Genomic DNA, 13389 nt, shown 5'->3' on the forward strand with positions numbered 1-13389 from the left:
CCCTCTCTACTGCACTTGTTCTGAGAGAACTTCATTGAGCAATCCCTTAATAAATTTTCCTTGGAACCTACCAATTTAGTTCCCTTGTTCTGGTCACTAGAATAAATGTGTTTCTTCTTCAGGAATGTATAGTGCTTGTGCTCTTGTAATTTAAAAAATAAAGACAGTCTAGGCCTATTGCATGACAAAGGAAAATAAATTATTAGTCCTGCATTTGAGTAGTTGTCATTAGATGCTTGTTATCAAAGGATCATTTTTTATAATATTAGATTCAACATTCTGGGTTATTGCAGTGTATTCTTTGGCATTTGAGGTGTTATTTTAGAACATCACAAACCTCTATATAGGCAGACTCACTTTAGCCAGCTATGCCACTGTTAACCACTTCAGTTGCTGCAAATGCTTTTAACACAGCAAGGGCAGTAGTTCAAGTGCCAGCCAACAAGATGATGTCAAGTGTGGTCACATTATATTGAAAACTGAAAGCATTAATGTACAGATCCTTTTTTTTTTTTAATGAAGGGACTTTATCTGAGGAAGAAACTGGTGAAATGTTATGTAGTTAGAATAATCAGGGTGCCTTTTTATATTTGTTGTGCCTTTGTACAGTTTTTCTGCAGTAATTATGGTGCCGGGGGAATTAAAATGCCTCCCATTGACACTAGGAGAGAGACATGACTAAATGCAGCAGGCATTATAGTTTCATAGTTAGTAGGGTTGGAAAGGACCTGAGCAGATCATCAAGTCTGACCCCCTGCCATGACAGGAAAAAGTACTGGGGTCAAACAACCCCAGCAAGGTGATTGTCAAGCCTTATCTTAAAGACCCCCAGGGTAGGAGCCAGCACCACTTTGCTCGGAAGTTGGTTCTAGATCCTAGCCGCCCTGACAGTTAAGTAGTGCCTCCTGATGTCTAGTCTGAATCTACCCTCTGCCAACTTGTGCCTGTTATTTCTAGTCACTCCTGGCAATGCTCGGGGGAACAGGGACTCCCCCAATGCCTGCTGGTCCCCCCTGACTAGTTTGTAACAGGCCACTAGATCCCCCCTCAGCCTTCTCTTGTGGAGGGTGAACAGGTTCAGGTCCTGTCGCCTCTCCTCGTAGGACCTGCCCTGCTGCCCCCTGATCATGTGAGTGGCCCTCTTCTGGACCCTCTCCATGTTGTCCACATCCCTTTTGAAGTGCAGCGCCCAGAACTGGACGCAGTACTCCAACTGCAGCCTGACCATTGCCACATAGAGTGGGAGGATCACTTCCCTGGACCTGCTTGAGATGCATCTGTGGATGCATGACAAGATGCGGTTGGCCTTCCTGACTGCATCCCCACACTGCCGGCCCATGTTCATCTTGGCATCAATGATGACTCCAAGATTCTTTTCTGCCTCTGTACTAACGGGAAAGGAGTTCCCCAGCGTGTAGGTATGGTGCTGGTTCTTCCTCCCCAGGTGCAGCACCTTGCACTTGTCAGCGCTGAATCCCATCCTGTTCTCATCCGCCCACCCCTGTAACCTGTCCAGGTCCGATTGTAGCCTATTCCTTCCTTCTAACGTGCCCACATCCCCCCACATCTTAGTGTCATCAGCAAATTTGAACAGGGTCCTTTTTACCCCCTCGTCCAAGACACTGATGAAGATGTTGAACAGTGCGGGCCCAAGGACCAAGCCCTGGGGGACCCCACTGCCCACATCCCTCCAGATCAAAAATGACCCATCCACCACCACTCTCTGGGTGCGGCCCTCCAGCCAATTGGCGACCCATTTGACTGTGTGGGTGTCAACAGCACAGTCCCCCAGTTTCTTAATGAAAATGGGGTGAGAGACAGTGTCGAAGGCCTTCCAAAAGTCCAGGAAGACTACGTCCGCTGCTACCCCTGCATCTAAGGATTTGGTGACCTGGTCATAGAAGGCCACCAGGTTGGTCTGACAGGACCTGCCTCTAATGAACCCGTGTTGGTTGCCCCTAAGCATATCTCCCCTGCTGGCCCCTCGTGGACATGTGCCAGAATAATTGTCTCAAAAAGCTTACCCAGGATCAAGGTAAGACTAACTGGCCTATAGTTCCCCGGGTCCTCCTTCCTCCCTTTTTGAAGATGGGAACCACGTTGACCCTCTTCCAGTCCTCTGGCACCACACCATAGCACCACGGGTGCTCTTAAAGCCATGCCAGGGGTCCCGCAAGGACCTCAGCCAATTCCCTCAGTACTTTGGAGTGGAGATAGTCTGGACCAGCTGATTTAAATACATCCAGTCCCTCCAGAAGTTCCTGACTAGATCTGCTCTGACCCTTGGCCTAGGTGTGCCTCCCCTGTGGCCTGAGCGGGGGGGCCCGGTGGGGGTGCTGATCTGGTCCCTGCTCAGGAAAATGGAGGCAAAGAAGTCATTAAATAGGTTAGCTTTGTCATCTGGTGTGATGACCAAATTTCTTAGTGTGTCTTGCAGGGGCCCCATGTTACCCGGTACCTTCTTTTTGCCCCCTATATATTTAAAGAAGGACTTCTTATTGTCCTTGATCCAGGAAGCTAGTCCCAGTCCCATCTCCGCCTTGGCCTTCCTGACTGCCCCCCTGCATCCCCAAGCAACCACAGTATAGTCCGCCCTGGTGATGGCCCCTCCCTTCCATTGTTCCCTCCCTCCCCTTTTAGCTAGGAGACATTCCCAGATGCTTTTGGTGAGCCATGGGGGCTTTTGTGCCCTCCTATTCCCTTTGATCCGTGTTGGGATTACCTCCCTTTGAGCTTGGAGGATCGTCTCTTTAAGGAGCAACCACTCTTCTTGGACACCCGGCTCCCCTCCCCTCCAGGACCTCAGTGCTTCCCCGACTGTTCTCCTTAGCTCATTGAAATCCACCCTCCTGAAATCTAGGGTTGCTGCCTTGCTGCAGGCTTTTGCCACCTTGCGCTGGTTGGTGAATTCCAGTAGGCAATGATCACTGTTGCCCAGGTGGTCGAGCACCCGCAGTCCCCTCACCAGGTCGTCGCCCGTGGCCAGCACTAGGTCCAACAAGGCGTCTCCCCTGGTGGGGCTGTGCACCTCCTGGGTTAGATGGAGGTCCTGCATTTGGGCTAGGAACCTACGTGAGCAGTCAAACCTGGCTGACTGCTCTTCCCAGGAGATGTCTGGAAAGTTCAGGTTACCCATACCCATGATGACCACGTCCTTTGACCAGCTCCGTGAGCTGACTTAAGAATTCCTGGTCTAGCTCTTCCCCTTGGTGGGGTGGTCTGTAGTAGACCCCCACCATTAAGTCTCTTTCCCCTCAACTGCCTTGTATTCTAACCCAGAGCACTTCCACATGCCCCTCCTCTCACTCTACACATCCTCATCAGGTAGCACATTCCTCCTTAATGTAGAGCGCCACACCCCCGCCTTTCCTCCCTGTCCTGTCCCTCCTGTACAGCCTATAGCCCTTGATATTCACTGCCCAGTCATGCGTTACAGCCCAGTCTCACCACATTTCAGCGAGCCCCACTATGTCTGGGTTGGTGTCAGCTAGCAGGAGGGTAAGTTCCTCCTGCTTTTTTCCCATACTACAAGTGTTTGTGTAGAGGCATTTGAGGCCTCCTGTGGATGTGTCCACTGGCCCCCTAATCACAGCATTGCGCTGGCTCCTGTTGCTTACCTGTATCTATGTTCCGCTCGTCAGTCTAGGCTGGGCTGTACTTGTGAGTGCTGCTTGGTTTAGTAGTCCAAGGCCGCCTCCTCCCTCGTCTTCCCCTTCCCCCGACCAAGCCTAGTTTAAAGCCCACTGGAGGAGATCCGCCAACCTAGAAGAGAACACACACTTACCTTTAGGGGAAAGGTGCAGCCCATCCCACCCAAGCATGTCTTTCATTGTGATGTGCAGGTCGTTATCAAGGAAGCCAAAGCCCACCTCAAGACACCTGTCCCAAAGCCGCCAGCTGGTCTCTGCGATGCACGTCTCATGCCGTCTTCCATGTCCGCTCACTGGTAGAACAGAAGAAAATACCACCTCCGGGACTGCTTAGCTCCTTCAGCCTGTTCAGAGCGTGGAGAGTGTGGTGTTGCCTCCTCTCCCTCCTTTTCCTCCAGTGTTGCCAGGGCCTTGTACCTGTTCTCCAGCCAGACTGGAGGAACTGGTACTGCTGTGTCACGAGCAGCCCTGGTTCTGGAGGTGACCATCTGCCACTCTGCAGTGGAGGGCAGTTCCCAAGGTGCTTCTTCCTTGGGTATGTGGCCCTGCAGGGAAAGGAAATAGCCGTCAATTTCTTCCTCCCCCTCCCCGATTCCCCTCAGCCTGCTAACCTCCTCCTGGAGCTCCCTCACTGCACCTCCAGGGCCCTAAGGCGGGCGCCTGCAGGACAGGTGTGGGGGTCCCCAATCCCTGCTCCCCCCCCCAGGCCTTGCTGGGCAACCCCCACAGGCCAGGGGGTGGGGGGATGCCAGCTCCCCCATGGGCTCTCTCTGGGTGGAGGCCTCAGACAAGCCCTGGGTAGGCTGCTCCCCCCAGGCAGGGGCCCTGGCAGCATGCCGCGTCAACACCATCATAGGAGTTGCTGCTTGTTTTTAGCTTAGTGCAGTGCCTTTGCCCTGCCCTAGTAGGAGTCTCCCTCCTGGCCTTTCCTGCTTGCCCACTGATGCAAACGCCAGCACTCTTTGTTCACGTAGCGCGGCTCCCTACCGGCTCAGCTAAGAGGGATCCGGGGGGCTTCCCCTCCAGATCCGGCTCGGCTGCGTCCGGTCCCACTGCCCACTTACCTTAGGGGGATCAACTGCTGCTGCCCCCGCTGCTGGCTCTGCTGCTGCTGCATCCGCCTCCACCTCAGGTCTGGTAAGGGGGCACATGTGTGTGTGCAGGACACACGTGTGCCTGGATCCCTCCTCTCCCCGCTGCTGCTGGCTCCCATGTGCAGGAGCAGACAGTCATTCTTCCTGAGTGTCTTTGAAAGAAAGCTAAATTTTAGGAGTGTGAATTGACACTTGTTCAGGTGGCAGAGAATCTGCTTCATGATAGCTAGCTATGATATTTGTCATGTTTGCAATTTAAACTATGGTATAAGCATCTGAAGGTGCTTTTTATTTCTACTTCTCTTTAAAAAAAAACTATATATATATATATATATATATATATATATATATATATATATATAAAAAATTAATTTCAGCTGAAGCATATTGGCTTGTTCTTTCCTTAGGCTACCAAAAGCAGTGATCCTTAGTCTGCATATTTTAATGTAGGTACAACCTGTACAGCTTAGGTGTACTTTATTGGTATCTTAATTTAAGCATGGTAGCATACATTCCTATTAGGGCTGTGCTTCATTTCAGTGTACTAAAACCACACCACCACCTAAGCAAAAGTGTCTGTACTGCTAAAAGCACAGGCTGTCAGTATAGCTGTCTGCAGTAGGAATTTTGAAGTGTAGTCAGGGTCATCTCTAGGGTACGGCAAATTGGGGCAACTACCCCGGACCCCATGCTTTGGGGGACCCTGCAGAGGTGGGCAGAACAGCCGTGGCCCCTCCTGCAGGACCTACGTGGTGGCAGTTCCAACCCATACTGCAGAAGTGCAGAGACCCCCCCCCACTGGGCGCAGGGAAGACCCCAGCTTGTACCTTGCATTTGTGGGGGCCCCATGGGCCCCATGTGTTGTTAAGGGGGTCCCCACACTGGCTGATTTTTGTCCTGGGTAGAGTGGCTGCAGCCTCTCCTTCAGGGCCCACCTGCTGCTGCATCAAGCTCTACCCCTTAATGCAGAAGAAGCACAGAGACCCCCTCTTCCAACCCCCTTCACCCCCCATGTGAGACCCCAGCCTGGGTCCTACCTTTACAGGGATCCCATGGGCCCTGCACAGTGTTAAGGGGGCCCTGCATACAAGCTGAATTGCCTCAGGTCCCGCACCCCCGTAGGGTCAGCCCTGAGTGCAGTCATGTTATTCAGAAATCTGGAAGTGTGTGATCCTGGAAGAACATAATATGGGCAGAAAAATGTAGTGCAGATACAGCTGTATTCTTTATCACTAATAGGGAGCAGCAAATTCTGTTAGATGATGGGTAAGCTGATCAAGCCAAATAAAATTGATAGATGTTATTTTAAATCTTTGGGGGGGAGGAGCACCTGACCAATTCCCAAATAGTACTCTTCCTTCCTGAATAAATATTACCACACAGTACTCAAAACCATAAAAATAAATAATAAAATTGAATGCAACATTGAGTTTTAAATGTTCAAACCGCAGGACCACAGGTTGCAATAACTTACAACTCTTTATATTAAAAATAAAGTAGTTGTGTTCATAGGATGACTTTTACACTTCTATAAAGAGTTATATGGTTACGATTGTGAGCACCTTAACTCTCTATTCTGAATTTTGTACGTATAAAACTTATCAATATTAAATCTGTAATTTTCTTGCATCTTGCTTTTGGAATTTAAAAAAAAAATCAAATGTTCCAGTAAGCTATGATCATTACTCTTTTTTGTGTCTAGTCATTAAGTATCACTTCTCTGTATAGTTTTCCCACACACAGTAGATTCTTTTTTCAGTTTTTTTCCTAGAGCAACATCTATTTTGCCTTCAGATTTACCTTCAGTTTTTATGAATGCCTCCTAATCTAATTGGCATATTGTTCAGTTCCCAGCTCATTACTGTTAAAGCAGTATGATATATCAAGACTTTGTTTAAAACAAAGTTGTACATAATGGCTTGGAAGTCTCGGGAAAATTATCCACATCTGAGAGAATGATTCTAACGCAGGGTATGGACACAGTCCACTGGATTTTACTCTGCAGTAAAGACCAGGCACACAGTCGGTTCTCCCAAACTTCCTATCTGCAGTAGGCATTACTGGGGGAACTGCTTTGTATTGAGCAAACGGCTACCCCTAATTAAAACTGGCCAAGGGAGCATACATACAACAGTTGGTCCATAGCAGGTCACCGTGGGGTAAAATTACTAGTTTTTCATGGGGTTACTTTAGCCATAGAGTTGGTCTGCACATGTAAAGTCATTTTACCCATAGATTAGAATAGTCTCAAGGCTAGCAGTTGCTGCTAAATTGATTTTTTTTTTTTTTTTTTTTAAAGTCTTTCTGTAATAATTTGGAATGTCTGGTGTAGTGGGATTTTATTTTTCAAATTTTAAAACAAGAGAAAGACCCAGGTTAAAAAAATGAAAAATGCCTGGGTGTTCATTCTTGTGATGTATAAGAATGCTTTTTTTCCCAAAAAGCTATTTTAAGTGTTGGTATTCTATTTTTGAATTCTAAGTTTGTAAGTGGGAGTCACCTAGGTTTCCTGAATTTTGGGGAAGCATATGTTGTTTTGGCACACAGAACATTTCTATCATGTGTTACATTGAAACATGCATAAATGCACGTTCCCATTTGATACTGAAAAGAACCTACGAAGTAAGTTATAATTCCGAATACTATGATTTTAGTACAAAACCTTTTCTACGAGTTGGTCAAAACAGACAAATTACTGTTCGGATCAGAGTGTGCTAAAAATATGCATGCTGCATATGTCACTGTACTCTGAAAAACGATTATGTAAAAATAGCACTTTCTCACTAAACAGATCTGTTCCTTATGTGTTTAAATCTCATAACTTTGTGGTAGAAAATTCTTTTTTTTTTCCCCTAGCAACATCGCTTTTAATTTCTAACAACCTAGCTGATGGGGAGGGGTTGGTTTTTCTTGCTGAACATCACAACATTTTGAACTGCATTCTGGTTATTCATTACCTGTGAGTTGATAGATTCTCACAGATGACAGCAACCCCTGAGCAGATCCTGAGTATGTGTGAAGACCTAATCTCCTTCAGGCATTATTGAACATAAGATCAAAGCTTGAAGTCCCTAAACACAATAAGGAAACTGTGTCATATTTGCTGTTTCTGATGCAGCAAGTCTTGCAGTGAAAAGCATCTTATAAATCTAGCTGAGGTCTGCATTAGCCATACAAACCTCACTTTGAATTTATCTCAAGAATAGTTTCCTGTACTGTTTCTCTGTCATCTTCAGGTAATCTGTGTAAGATGTTTAAGACTGTAGAACAGTGCTTCTCAACCAGAGTTTGACGGGAAGCTTTCAGGGGGATGCTGGAGTGCTGCTGCCTGATACAGGCAGGTGAACCTGTCCTAAGTGCCTCTGTTTCCAGGAAACATGTATGGGGCTGGACTGGGAAGCAGTCCTGGCACAAGGGGTGCTCCTGCTTATATTAGGTTTATGTGCATCCCTTACCTCCTGCCACAAATGCTTCCTAGTCCAGTCCCACACACTTGTCCTGAAAACAGGGGTGTGCAAGGCAGTTTTGCCTGCCCGGAGCACTGATGCTGGTACCATAGCACCCTTGGAAGGAGGTACTGCTCTTACCTGCATTAGGTTTATCAGCTATAAAACCCAGTGTATCCCAGCAGTGGTCCGTCCTGCTAGAGCTGCTTCCAGGTACAGCTTCACTTGTGGCTCCTGGAAAATGGGGTGCTATTAAATTCAGAGAAGTGATGAAGGTGTGTAAGTCTGAAAAGGTAACACTCTAAAATACTGTGCACAAAAGGAATTCAGATGTTAGAGTATCATTTGTGCAATAAATAATTTGCTTGGTACAAGTTTTCCAATTTACTGTACTTTTTAATGAAATGTTAGACTTCTTGGTTATCAGGGTTTTTAAACATTATCAGCACTGGTCATACAATGCCAGATATTTTTTGTATGTTAATTGTTGTCAGTATATGGGACACTTGTCCTATCCCTTTAAAATTAGAGACTCTTTAGTAGTTCAGCTGCACTTGGGAAGAAGCGATGCCAGGGAAAGCATGAGGTTGTCATAATTAAGACACTAGATTTCTAAAGGCCAGTTTTCAAGGAGATAGTAGGCATGTTGCTGTGGGAGGACAGACTGAAGGATAAGGGTGGGGGCTGGAAATTCCTGAAAGACTCAACAATTTCTTGCTGGGCTTCCAATGCTCCGACACAGTGGGAGCACAAGAAGAATGGCAAGAAATCAATATGGCTGCACAAGGAGTTTTGAAAAACTAATTGGGCCAAACAAAATTGATCTCTTTCTTTGGCAAGATAACTAGTTAAGCAGATAAAGGGAATGCCAGGGATATAGTGTAGGTGGACTTCAGTAAGGCTTTTGACAAAGTCCAACATGATTTTTTCATGTGAAAATTACAGAAATATGAAGCTAGACAAAACTATTATGGTGGGGAGGGAATTGGCTTAATAACTGCAAGCAAAGGGTAATTATAAATGGGTTCATTTTGGAATGACTCATGGTTTCGAATGGAGTCCTAGACCGGTCTGTCCTGGGTCTAGTGCCGTTCAATGTATTTATTAACAATTTGGAAGCTAGAACAGGATACTTTTTGGGAAGATTTGGGAAGGATTGCAAATATACTAGAGAACAGGAATGCCATTCAGAGGGATCTTGACAGATTGAGAAGCTGGTCTGAATCTAATATGATGAAGTTTAGGGCTGACAAATGCACTGTGCAACATCTCAAGAAGAATAATCAAAAACACAAATATAGGTTGGGTGACGCGTGGCTGGATGGTTGGTTGCACTACAAAGAAAGATCTAGGAGTCCTTGTGGATCCCAGACCCACTATGAGTCTGCAGTATGACACAGCTGTACAAAAAGCAAATGCAATTTTGGGCTGCATCACTAAAAGCATTGGACACAAGTGCCTCTTTATACTGTACTGGTCAGGCGTCATTTAGAGCACTGTGTACAGTTTTGGGCTCCACATTTTAAGAAGGAAACAAGAGAAGCTGAAGAGGGTCCAAAGGTAAGCAAAAAATGAGATAAGGGGTAGGAAGGCAGTGAGGTTGAAGGAGATAGTCATATTCAGGTTGCAGAAAAGGCACTTAAGAGAGGACATGATAGCAGTCTTTAAATACCTGAAATGCTGCCATAAAAATGTTGGAAAACACCTTTTCTTTCTTGCTGCAGAGAGCAGGACATGGACCAATGGCTTGAAGTTACAGAAAAGTAGGTTTAGCTTGGGTATTAGGAAAAACTTTTGCACTATTAGGAGCCAACCCAAGATATTTTATTTTTTACTTTCATTTTTTACTGGCAACTTGTAAACTATTTATGGACAATTTTGACTGACTTTTTTTACATTATGAAAGCAGCAGGCAGTTGCAGCCAGCAACCCAGTTGCCTGCTGCAATGGGAGTCACTACCCAAGTCCAGCTACGGGTAGAGCTAAGGCAGATGCCTAGGCTTGGAGTGCCCCATGGGGAGTCTGCACAATAGGGACAGGAGTGGGGGAATTTGGGCTCATTACTAGAGGGCTGCAACACCGTGACCTGCCCTTAGCTTCTAGGCCATGCTGGCAGGCTCTTTGAATCTGGCCTCTAGGATACCCCAGTCCTTCCCTCAGCCAGCTCTGTGCTACCTGTGCCACCCCAGGGGGCGTGGACTTCAAAAAGGTGGATGGGAGGGAGCGGATAAATTGACAGCAGGAGAAGGACACTCTTTGCCCTGCCCCCTATACTCAGACATGGTCCCTGGCAGCTTGGCCTTCCCTTGCCTGCCCCTTCCCCCTGCACCAAGCAAGTGAGGAATAACACTGCCTTTATTTACAGAACTTTACGGATAAGGTTTTTCCACTTTGTGGATTGTTCATATACTTATGGATGGTTGGCAACCCTGCCATTGGAACAGTGAGGAAAAGGAATAGATTATGTAAAGAAGTTGTGGAATCGCTATCATTGGAAGTCTTCAAGAAGAAGCTGGACAAGCATTGATCAGGATGGTCTAGGAGTAGCTATGTCTGTGCTTCACTATTGGTATTTCCCATGCTTTTGGACTTCACTGATTGCCAGATGGGGCTGGGAAGGATTTTTTTTCCTCCCTGCTGCTGATACATGTGTTAAGTTTTCTTTTGTTGTTGTTATTTTTGCCTTCCTCAGAAGGATTGGGTGTTGGCTGCAGCCAAGGTTGGGGGTTTTGACTAGAGTGTGCCAGTGTTCCTGCAGGAATTAACCCAGAGCTTCCTATCTAGAGAGCCTTGCCCCTCCACTTGGATCAGATTGATCACCATATTTAGGGTCAGGAAAGAATTTTACCCTGTGGTCGGTTAGGTACAGACTGAGGGTATTTTTGTTTTCCGCTATAGTGAGGGGTATGGCTTTCCTGGGATCTCTTAGGGTTAGTAAAAATACACTCAAAACAACAAGACACTGGCCACCATTGTTCCCCTCTGGCATGTTAAGGTGTTATGTTTTGTTCTTGTCACAGTTGGCTCCTGTAATTGTGCTAATAGGTTAGAAAAGGATTTGTATAGGTTGGCTTGGATAGGGATGATCCTACCCCAGGAAGGGGGTTGGACCAGATGACCTTAGAAGGTCCTTTCAAGCCTTACTTTTCTATGATATTAAGGGTATAAGGAATACTGCTAGTTAGCTCTTATAATAACAGAAACATTCAAACAGACTTCCTATTTTACATAAAACACTGTACACTGTTGTGAATCAAACACAGGCCACAACTTCATCCTGTTAAATGTGTTAGGATCTTTTTAGGTAAACAAAAGAGATTCAAGTGTAAATAAATGTGGTAAATTATGTTTGGAAATATCTGTAAGAATATGTCCTTTCTTCCAAGTACAGTTGTACGCTACTATCTGAAATTTCCACCTGAAGCTTCTTTTCTACCTGGGAGAACCCTTACCATCTTTAATTTCTCCTTTGCCTGATGACGGGTGTGTGAGCCTGAAAGCTTGTAAAGAAAAAAAATTAGTACAAATATTTAGTTGGTCTAATAAATGATATCACCTCTACCCAAGGTGTTTTATCTGCCTGATGTAAACTTGTCCATTCTGATTGAATTTATATGATGGAATAGTCCACTTTAGTGCCTGAGTCATGCAATCTTGGTAAAAATCATTGCCAGCAGGACATGCAACTAAGCAACAAATGCTTTTCTTTGGAATTCTTCTCCAAACAGGCAGGCAGCTTTTCTGTTCATATTAGAATTCCTATCTGAGACTGAAGACTGTATCTTCAGTTTGTGGATAGAAGGTTCTCCCAGCCTTCTGAGTCGTGCAGGATATGAGAAAAATGTGGGTCAAACTGGTTGCTAGTGATTACTTGTTGGTGATTTCTTGCTGGAACTTTGAATGATCAAAGGTGGTGACTTGATTTATCATAAGAGACCAGGTGGTCAAGACCTTGAATTTGGGTCTCAACCAGGAGTCAACTTGACTAAGGCCTTTCTTAATGCACAGTAATTCCCCAGAGATTATTAATCCTACTACTTGTTCGCTAGTTAGAATATAGAAAGTTAGGATTGGGAGGGAACTCACAAGGTCATCTAGTCTAACCCCGTGCTTAAAGCAGGACCATCCCCAATTAGATCATCCCAGCCAAGGCTTTGGCTAGCCAGGTCTTAACCTCCAAGAATAGAGATTCTGCAACCTCTCTGGGTAACCTGTTCCAGTGTTTTACCATCCTCCTAGTGAGAAAATTTATCCCAGCATCTAACCTAAACTTCCCTTGCTGCAACTTGAGACCATTACTCCTTGTTCTGTCATCTGCCACCCAGCTTATCCTCTTTGGAATCACCATTCAGGTAGTTGAAGGCTGCTATTAAATCCCCTCCCGTTCTTCTCTTCTCTGAACTAAATAAGTCAAATCCCTCAGCCTCTCCTAACAAATCATTTGTCCCAGCCCTAACCATTTTTGTTGCCCTATGCTGTATTCTCTCCAATTTGTCTACATCCTTCTTGTAGTAGCTTGCCTGCAAGAATGTTATAGGAGGTGGTATCAAAAGCCTTGCTAAAATTAAAGTGTACCACATCCACTGGTTTCCTCACAGCCACAGAACCAGTCATCTTACCATAGAAGGCAATAGGGTTCATCAGGCATAACTTGCCCCTGGTGAATAAATGCTAATTGTTCCTAATCACCGTCTTCTCCAAGTGCTTAGAAATGGATTTCTTGAGGATCTGCTCCATGATTTTTCCAGTGACTGAGGTGAGTCTGACCTCTCTGTAGATCCCTGGATTCTCCTTTTTCCCTTTCTTCAATATGAGCACTGTTTGCCCTTTTCCAATCATCTGGGACCACTACCAGTCAGCATAAGTTTTCAAAGATGATGGCCAGCAGCTCTGCAATCACATCAGCCAACTCCTTCAGCACCCTTGGGTGCGTCCCATGTGGTCCCATGGACTTGTACACATCCAGCCTTCTTAAATAGTCCCTAACCTGTTCTTCGCCGCTATTTAGAAAAGCTGGACATGTATAAGTCCATGGGGCTGTATGGGATACCCAGGGGTGCTGAGGGAGCCTTTTCTTCATCCTCTGTCACTGAGTTGCCTTCCCTGCTTAGTAAGAGACCCACACTTTCCCTGATCTTCCTCTTGTTGCTGACATACTTGTAGAAGGCCTTCTTGTTACCTTTTACATCCCTTGCTAGC

General features: G+C 45.9%; 1 protein-coding gene across 4 annotated transcripts in view; it reads left to right on the forward strand.

Annotated features, from left to right (window-relative positions):
* The window catches only part of PPP2R5C (protein phosphatase 2 regulatory subunit B'gamma), a 149580-nt gene that overhangs the window by 59795 nt on the left and 76396 nt on the right, over positions 1 to 13389 (forward strand). The gene's annotated exons all lie outside the window — the stretch shown is intronic.

The sequence above is a fragment of the Crocodylus siamensis genome, chromosome 2, assembly GCF_052110815.1.
Source record: "Crocodylus siamensis isolate JL-2025a chromosome 2, ASM5211081v1, whole genome shotgun sequence".
NCBI lineage: Eukaryota > Metazoa > Chordata > Crocodylia > Crocodylidae > Crocodylus > Crocodylus siamensis.